Source organism: Athene cunicularia (assembly GCF_003259725.1).
Source record: "Athene cunicularia isolate RWA chromosome 2 unlocalized genomic scaffold, athCun1 chr2_part2, whole genome shotgun sequence".
Taxonomy (NCBI): Eukaryota; Metazoa; Chordata; class Aves; order Strigiformes; family Strigidae; genus Athene; species Athene cunicularia.
Window position 1 is genome coordinate 8,583,158 of NW_020799096.1, and position 9,328 is coordinate 8,592,485.

The following is a 9,328-nucleotide window of genomic DNA, read 5'->3' on the forward strand; positions in this document are numbered from 1 at the left end:
AGGGCATGTTTGAAACAAGGGAAGGTCTTACAGCTCTATATCTGTAAACACAGCTTTATTGCAAGATGTCATTGATGACACTGTACTTTGTACATGCTAAACAAAGGAGCAGAAGCAGAAAAGCCAAAATTCTGATGTGCTGAAAATGAGAAGTGACAAAATGAAATTCACTATTATGTTATGAAAGCAGCGTGGGTAGTCATTAAAACTAAGACTCTTTTAGGGAAAAAAAATGGGTATTGTCTACAGGGCAGAAAATATCATGATTTTTTTTTTTTAAGTGGCAACAGAAACTTTCTAACCATTTACAATGACTTCAGACATCCATTTTATAATCCTCTTTTCCCTTGGTATACTCTGTACTAAATGCAGAATTGGTGCCATGCCGATAATGGTGTTTTCTGCAACTTCTAACCAAATTCTAGAATGTGAAAAAAACCCCTAAAATAATTCTGAATCTTGCTGTTAAACTGTTACAGAGATAAGAAGCAATTGAGAGATGGTTGTTCTGCCTGTAGAAAGAGAGTATTTAAATTTTTCTTCTACCATTTACCTCTTTCCTTGATAAAAAGAATTATCTTGCAAGCACACAGACTTGTTCACCTAAGATCATGAAAAAACAATCACTGAAACGTAAAAAAAAAAAAAAAGTAAAAACAAATGAACAAATTAAAATAGTTTTTACACTCAGTAAAGTTAAAATCCTGCAGTTGGAAGTAAATATATTTCACTAATGCTTGTAAGAATTAGAAAATAGAAGTCCTGATGTTTAATACTTGTGGGATTTTAATTTCGGTAATGGTTTTATGTTTTGAATTGTTACTTTAGCTGACTTTTTGCTAATGCTTAAATACTGCAGTCAAGGCAGCAATATAAAGTCAAGAGACATATTATTTTACTGTCCTTGTTCTGCTGTGCTTTTGTATTAGTGAAATCTTTCCCAAGCAACTGGCATGATTTGATTCAAAGCTTTTAACTGGTTCAACACTGACTGTGATCACAAATACCAACTTTCAGTTCAGGGGTCTTGGACAGTAACTAGACTCCATAGTTGCAATTTCTTTTAACCCTTTGCTGAAGGACAGCACTGGAACAAAATTTTAGGAAAGATCACCAGTCTCCTTCTTTATTCACTACAGTATCAAATGTTGGGACATTTTTTTAAATCACCTGTAAAATAATTAGAAGGTGGGCCACAGCTGCTTGTTGCTTAAGTGATGTGCTGTCTTCTTTGTCTTCCAAAGCATTAAGTTATGCAAACAAAAAAACTCCCAGCTTAACCCCTTTGGCATTTTTTCTGAACCAGAGCACAGTTCATTTCTACTCCAGGAGTCTTACAAAGCTGCAGTGTTTCAAAATCAGTTGTTAGCAGCCCATCTTTCAGACAACTAATACTAGCAGTGCTGTCAACACAGGTTACAGATTCTGTTAAGGAAACTAGGGCTGAGTCCCTCTCCCTGCCTCTCAGCCTGCCTGTGAGTCCACTAGACCATTACAAGTTCTAAATGAACCATTCTGTGCTTCTGCTCAAACCCTGAATATCTGTGTGTTTCTTGAACTATTATAACATTGTTGGTATTCAAGGTACATGGTAAAACTGAGGATGGTTATACACAAGGCTCTTCATGAAGGCATCCTAGACCAGACTTTCACAGAAGTTGTGAGCACTCAATGAATTCGACAGAACTTACTTGAAGTTCTGAAGGAAAAAATGCAATATTTTATATAAGCATTTGCTGGAAATATGATGGGTTTTTTTCTGATAATGTTCTGCCTAATAGAATATATTTCCTGTACTGATAAGCACAAACAAAACTGCAAGTCCCCAAAGTGTTCTGAAGTAATAAGCCAGGACTATAAGACTGGCTTAAATTACAGAAATGAAATGTGCGTTTTATTATTTTCTCTCTTTCTTTTCAGGCCATATAGCACAGTGAGGTCATATTTTCAAGCTTTCTCTACACATACCAGTATTAGAAGTTTTTAGATGAAATTTGAGATTTCCATTCAATAAAGACTCCTGGAGCTGGAATTTTAAGGAAAACCAATGATTGCAAGACTTAGCAATTACATTTGTCTGTGGGCCATTCTGCCTTCCTGAAAAGCATAATAAGTGCCATATTAGTTCACCACACAGGTGTTTTCAACAGCAGTTGCTCCTAGGTGTTTAACAAAAAGTATAAAAATAAGGTACATATAAAGTGATCCTCCTGACTTCCTGTAATGAAGAACTTGGCTTTGCAACCAGACCACTGTGTCTCATAGCCAGTATCTTGTACCTTTGGCTTTCATAAAATCCTGTGGTAGTGAGTTCCGTATTTTAATTGCATGTTCTTTTTTAAAGTAGCTCTCTGTGTTTGAACTATGCTATTTGATCATGCCACTTTCTTTTCTTGAGCTCTTATTGTAAGCAACACTGACCAACCACTCTGTGTTCAAGTTAACTACATTATGCATGGTTCTGATCTTCCCTTCTCTTAGTCTATCCCTTAGTCTTGACTGGCCTAGCTCTTGCTTTAACTCATACCTCTGGAGTCTGGTCCTTAAGAGACCTTACACCATGAAAGCACTAATGTTTATTGGTACTCAGTTGTATCCACCATAATTCCTCAAAAATCATTCATCCCAAAGGCACAGGAATTGCAACTTCAATCCCTTGTAAAAACTGCGATGAGTTGTGAAGGTATGATAGCCAGGAAACTACATTTGTGCACCACCATAATTTTTTGGGACTGGAAAGTGGCTGCAATTGACTGCAGATAGATTCTGAAGTGACCCTATTCTGTTATTTTTATACTCCCTCTTTTTCTCCTCCTCCAAAAATAGTTGGGAATAGTGTCAGCTACCAAGGCAGTAGAAAACATCAATAACTACTTTACCTATCTCGTTGTTTCAGTGACTTGTGACAGAGGACTTGGGAGCCACTTAGTCAATACCCTAATGGAGATGCCTGTTAAAAATACACTGTTATCTGGTTGGTAGATAAAGAAGATAAAAGAGGAATGTACAATGGAAAATGTTACAACAAATCAAAATGGTGGCATTCTACAGTGCCTCAGAGTAAATGAATACACATGAACTGAAGCAATAGGGAATGAAACACAAAATTTTCAGCAAGCCCCAAGCAGCTAGAGACTTGGATGTTTGCTCACAGTGCTACTGCCACAGTTCTTGCAAACTTTTTCTGGTTTAATTCAGTGTACAAGTGAATTTAGGATGGTGTTCTTCCCCTCATTCACCTCCTTTGTTAGACTGAGAAAATCATATTAAAATTGAGGAAAGAGTCTTTAAGATGCCATTTTTCTGGAGATATACATTATGGAGGCAGGGAGAGCAGGGAGGTGATGTTTCTGTTGTACCTCTGGGGAGGTTTCGATATGATCCCAAGAGCAAGATTAAGACACAAACAAACGAGGTCAAATGCCATACACCCAAACCAGTTTTTATTATTAAAAGTGAAGAGGGGTAGCGATAGGACAGAATGGAAGGAAAAGACAGAAATAAAACAAGCATCCAGAATAGAGCTGCAAGAGTAGTCACCACCATGGATCCAGCGGCGTCCCATTGGTCCTCAGTCTTCAGTTCTCCAGTGGTGGGTGCACCTGGATCTGGCAGTGTCAGTTCTTTGGTGGTGAGTGCACACACAGCAAAGTTTTCTGTTGCCTTTTAAGTTCATTGACAGTGCAACTGCAAGGAGGGATGCATCCTTCGATACACTCCTGCTTCCTTGGGTGACATTCCTCAGACTAACCCAAAGGCCGCAGCTTGTCCTTGAGGTTTGCACAGACACCAGCAAGCTTTGGGACAGTCATCTGACATTTCAGTCTCTCACAACTAGTCAGGGTCACCAAGGTGTAAATGACCCCGTTTTCTCCTCATCAGTCCCCAGAAGTTTGGAGTATTATTCGGAGGAACAAATATAATGCAAATAAGCTCCATTCTGTCCCAAATAATTACCATTCAGTTTTCAATAATCAAACCTTTTCACTCCTTGCGATCCTCTTGTCCAGGCTGGACCTACACAGGCATTACCCTCTACACCGAAGTTCTGTTACCCTCTTCCAGAAGTTATGGAAGAAACCAGAGAATCTTTTGGAGATGATCATCATAGTCTTAGCTCTAAAACTTGGACATTCTCTCTCAACCTCCAGTCACCTTCTATTGCCAATGACTGCTATTGTCCCTTTTCTTCCTGTCCAACTCCCATTCCCTTAATCGTTACCCATGTCCTATTTCTTTGCCTTCTTGCTTTTTACCCTCCATTCTGCCAAAGTTTCTATTTCGTTTTTCTCCTTCCTCCCCTCAGTTTCCTATTCCTCACTTCCCTTTCTTCCCCAAATCCTTCATTTAAAGAAAGTTTAAATGAGATATGATATAAACTAAATACAATTTCTGAAGATAGATTCAACTAACAGGATATTCTCACAGCTGCTTCAGTCAATTTAATTTGGGTGAATGTCTTTCCTTTTTTTCACCGTTTCTTTAAATAGTGAGCAATTTGGATCAGAAGTTGTGTCTCAGAGTTGTGTCTCATAATGAAGTAAGTGATATAATGAGGTCAAAGTTCGAAATGGAGTGCAGTACTGATATAAATGACCACAAAATTCAAGATTCTTATTCTGAATGGCTGACAGCAGATGTGGATTCTGTATGGTTTTATTGTGTCAAAAGAACTATGCTTCTGCAGTTCTGTGTGGGGCTTCCAGCACAGCTATGTGTTTGGCTAGATTCAGTGTAATGTCATCTATGTGGCAGTGCAGTTACACATCTGTAACTCCTGCCTTTACATTCAGGTGATCACTTTTATTAGATGTGCTTGAAAAAGGGATTTATTTAAATTTTTTAATATTTCTTTTTTAGATGTTAAAGTTCTAGAAGTAAGAACTTGAGAGCAAATAAGAGAAAGTTGGGCAGTTGTTTGAGAATTTGAGAGGATTAATGGTACAGTTTTACAGAACTCACCACATGAGAAAGGCTTGAGGTCTTGCCTATTTTTAGAGTAGCTGCAATACCAGCCAGCAACAACAAGTGCACAAGAAATTAAGAATCTGACCTTGGTTTGATAGGAAAAAATCCATTCAAGTGCGTTACACTGTAACAATATAACTTGGTGCAGACATGGTGCAATAATATTAACATAAAATTTTAAAATTATTTTCACTTGTATTTTGCTTTTTTTCTAATTATGGGCACTCTTTTAGTTAATGAACAAACAAAGCTGTACAGGGATAATTTAAAAATCTCCTTGTTCTAATTTTACTGTGGTTAAGCACTTTTTACAGCTATATTTCTTGACTACAGCAGAACTGATAAATGTATTGTAGGAGTCTCTATTTGATTACCAAATCCCAGTCAGGCAGAGTCAGGTCACAAACCTCCAATGGACAGATATGTGTGAGTTTTTCAATCAAATCTGACAGAAATTAATTTGAGGCTAACATTTCCCTTTGAGATGCCTTCTGTGTGTACTTGTGCACACAATACAAGCTTTTTCCTGCTGGAAGCTCTTAAAGAGGACCTTGATTTTTAAGGGAATAGCTTTTCCCTTGCTGAGTAGTAATAGGATTTAGTATTACATAGGACAAGATCTTTGAAACTTTGATTATCCCACCAGAGAAAATACTTTCATGTAAACAGGTTAAAGCCACAACTGTTTTTCTGACTGTGAAGACATTTATCTTGTGGCTTTATTCTGCTTCAGATATTTTATATTGTTTCTATAACATCAAATGCTAGCATTATTCAGTTGCTATTGTTTCCTTTGATGTCTCAATAGCAAGTGCTTATTGAACTGGGGCAAAACAGAAATAAAGGCACATGCAGGTGGGTGAGGCTTTGGGAACAGACAGAAGATTAGACAAGACTGATATTCCGATACCAGGGAAGTACCTTGATTCAAAATGTATGCTAGATCAAATGGTCATGCTCTATACTTGCTTTGCCATCCAGGCCCCTTTTATGTGCTGCCCATTAGAGTTGTGGCCTTTGCCTTGGTCCAGGCTACTTCCTTTCCTTCTCTAGAGCACAGATGATGCTAACAGAAGGGGTTTTCCATTTTAGGGAGAGGAAAGGACCATGATCGTCTTCTTCTTCCTACCCCCTGCATCTTTTCCATTATTGTGAAAAAAACCACAACTTGGAGCATAGCAGAGTTGCTGTGTATGCAAAAGCAAAGAAGATATGTGAGTCCCAGAAGGGAGGAGGTTTGAGGAGTAAAAAGGTCCTTTAGTTTACATGAGAAAGGTAGGGAGAGACAGTCTCCTTCACAAAGTGGAATACCTTGGGAAAGTAGCTGAAAGAGAGCAACTGTGCTGGGTAAAAGAAGCTGCACCCTTAAACAGAGCGGGTGGACAGCATAAAGGCCTTTAATGCAACCCTATAATGCAGCTTCTTTTTGAAGTGCAGTCTCAGGGGGGAAAGTTCTCATCCTCTGAAAATCTGAGATTGGCTGGAGGCAGAAGGCTGTGAAAGAAAACAGAGAAGTCCCATCACAGTCTCCCAGCTTCTGTCAACCTGTTGATTATTGTGAAACAGACTAATGATACTGATCATTGCTAGTCGGATATGGCTAGATGCAGAAATATGTAGTAGCCCGAAGGCTAGCACACTGATGGCACAGAGGGTGGTAGTGATGAATCCTAATGGATCCTGAATTTCTAAATTCTTTCCAGCTCCTTCTTACTTCTACAATGCATGAAACAGAGAATAACAGCAGCCCAGCAGATCAATAAAAGAGCAGTGTCCAATGGTGATGGGACTTGATTTTTTCAGATCTTATTCTCATCAAGCAGACTGTCCTTTGCTGTGCAGGAGCTCAAGAGGTGCCAAGGTAAATCCCTCCTTTTTTTGGTTCTACCAGGCTGTATGATGCTTGGGCCATATGAGCTGAACAGGAAGGAGCTGAGGGAGGGCAGGTGCTGGTGGAGAGCCCTTTAAATGAATGGCAGCCTCACTATGCAGAAGCATGGCACAGGAGATGTTCTGTGGAACCAGAGAGCAGAGCACTCTATGATGTCTATAGAGATTCCTGGAGGCTGGAGCTTGTGGCCTGTCTTTCCAGCTCTCCAGAGTCCTCCAGTAGAAACTAAGGAAGCTAAGATGCTATGCTAGATATTTATAATGTGAAGAGGGGAAAGGGAATGGGGAAAAGACATCCAAGAAACAAGCTGCAAGGAATTTCAATAAATCAGTTTGTAAAATTTTAACTGTGAGAGTGTAAAATCTAGTCTTAGACTCAAGTTGTTGCATATGCAATAAATACTAGTTTAATATGTATTCTGTCAGTGTCTTCAGCTGTCCCAAATGGCCTTCCCTCTGAAGATTTACCATGGCCCACACAGGCATCTCAAACAATCAGGAAGGTCTTCCTGAAATAAACTCAGAGGGCTGTTAAACTTAGCTCACAGAATCCATGATGTTAAACTGATCTGCTGCCCTTGATCTGCAAGGGAATTTGTACTGATATTATGGGCCATTAGGAAAATTGCAATTCTTAAAGGGACTACCAAGAGGTAGTTTAGGTCCTAAACTTATGGAGAGAGAATAAACGTATTTTTTACTGTGATTATAAAACCTAATAATTTTATGTAACAGTAATTCCATGGTGTGACTTCATATCATTCTCCTTTCAGTGTTTCCAGTTCAAGTACTGAAGACCGTGCATTAAAATTGGCACAAGGAACCAACTGAAAATAAGAGTAGTGGTTTTTGTCCAATCTGAAAAATCATAATCTATAAACTGAAAGCAGAAAGAATGAGAATGACTCTGAATTTTAGGATTCTCTCAATTTTATTACTAATGTGGCTAGCAGCAACTGTTTATACTCTCCTGTCTCCACCCAAATATATCCATTGAGATCTTAGAACCCCATTTCTGAGAAATACTTCTATTTTGTGTATAAAACTGCTTGAGGGAATAAGCTTACAGAGCAAGGCCATAAAGGTCTTCCAGGACTAAGAACATCTGAAGGTAGAAATCATTAAAATCACAGCATGATATGACTTCTATACGTCACACAAAGAAATAATCTAGAAGTGAATGGATTTATGCATGTTTTACTTTACTTTGTAAACCAATGCAGTTTAAACATCCAGATACCATAGGCATTTGCTCCACTAAAGATGCTGAAAGCACTAAGCATGGACTGGCCTGCACAAAACCATGTACATTTGATACAAGTTGATACAGCCTGTGGCATACAATATTAGTAGTTCTCATTTTTGCACTCTGTCCAGCTTAATCCAGATTATTTGAAACTAAAACAGTTGATCCAAAATGCTTTGCCCATGAACATGGGATTTACTCTGATTCTTTCTATTCTCAGGAGATGGAAGTCAACGTAGCTTCATATACTTTAAGAATGCTTCTCTGATTGACCCTAGTTCAGGATTCATGTAGAAATTACTTCCATTTACTCAATACTCAGTTTTAAATTATTTCTATAGCTCCATAGAACATATATTGATGCAATGCACTTTTGTCCTGCTCCATTTTCTTCAGAAGTGGCTGTTTTTGTCATCAGTACCCTCTTCTTAAATGCTTTTACCCATTCACTGGCTAAATCCATTCATCCTTGAAAAATAGTGGAGTGTTCTGCCCTAGCCAGGAGCCTACAGTCTCCACCTCTTCATTACTGGACTGCATTTTGCCATTATCTCAGCTTGTTCTCTTCATGGCTGCTGGCACCTATTTATCTGATGCAGCAAATCTCTCATTGTAGGTTTATTAGCATCCATGTCAAGACAATGTGTAAAGTCCTCCTGTTTCAAGACTGATGAATGTAAACGAGTAGAGAACAGAACCCATAAGAAATCTGTATCATTTCACTGCCACATTAATACCTCTAATTGACAGGGTAATTAAAACCCAAAGATATCCCAAGAAAGCATCTAGCCAGCTGTGATCATGCCGTGTAAGTGACACAGAACACGTTCTGTGAAATAGGATCAGAATGCATTTTGTGTCACCAAAACAACTGTCCTGATTATTCACATCTTATTAAGTGTGCTTTGAACATGTCATAATCAGTTAAAAATAGTTGTCATTTCAGATAACAGTTTTGGAATTTAAAAACTAGGAATAGCTTCCTTGGGACAAAAAATCTCAAAGGCTCTATTCCGTAGGGGCCTTGTCATTCACCTGCCTCTCACTCCTCAGTTTTGTGAGAGTTCAAGGTCAGTCCTCCATGGGAGACCTCTACAGCAGAAATACAGCTTTAACCACTATATTGTCTCCCAAATCTCCTCCGTGTGCTTTTCTCAGAACTGCCTTGCTCTCTCCTCTCTCCTCTCTCCTCTCTCCTCTCTCCTCTCTCCTCTCTCCTCTCTC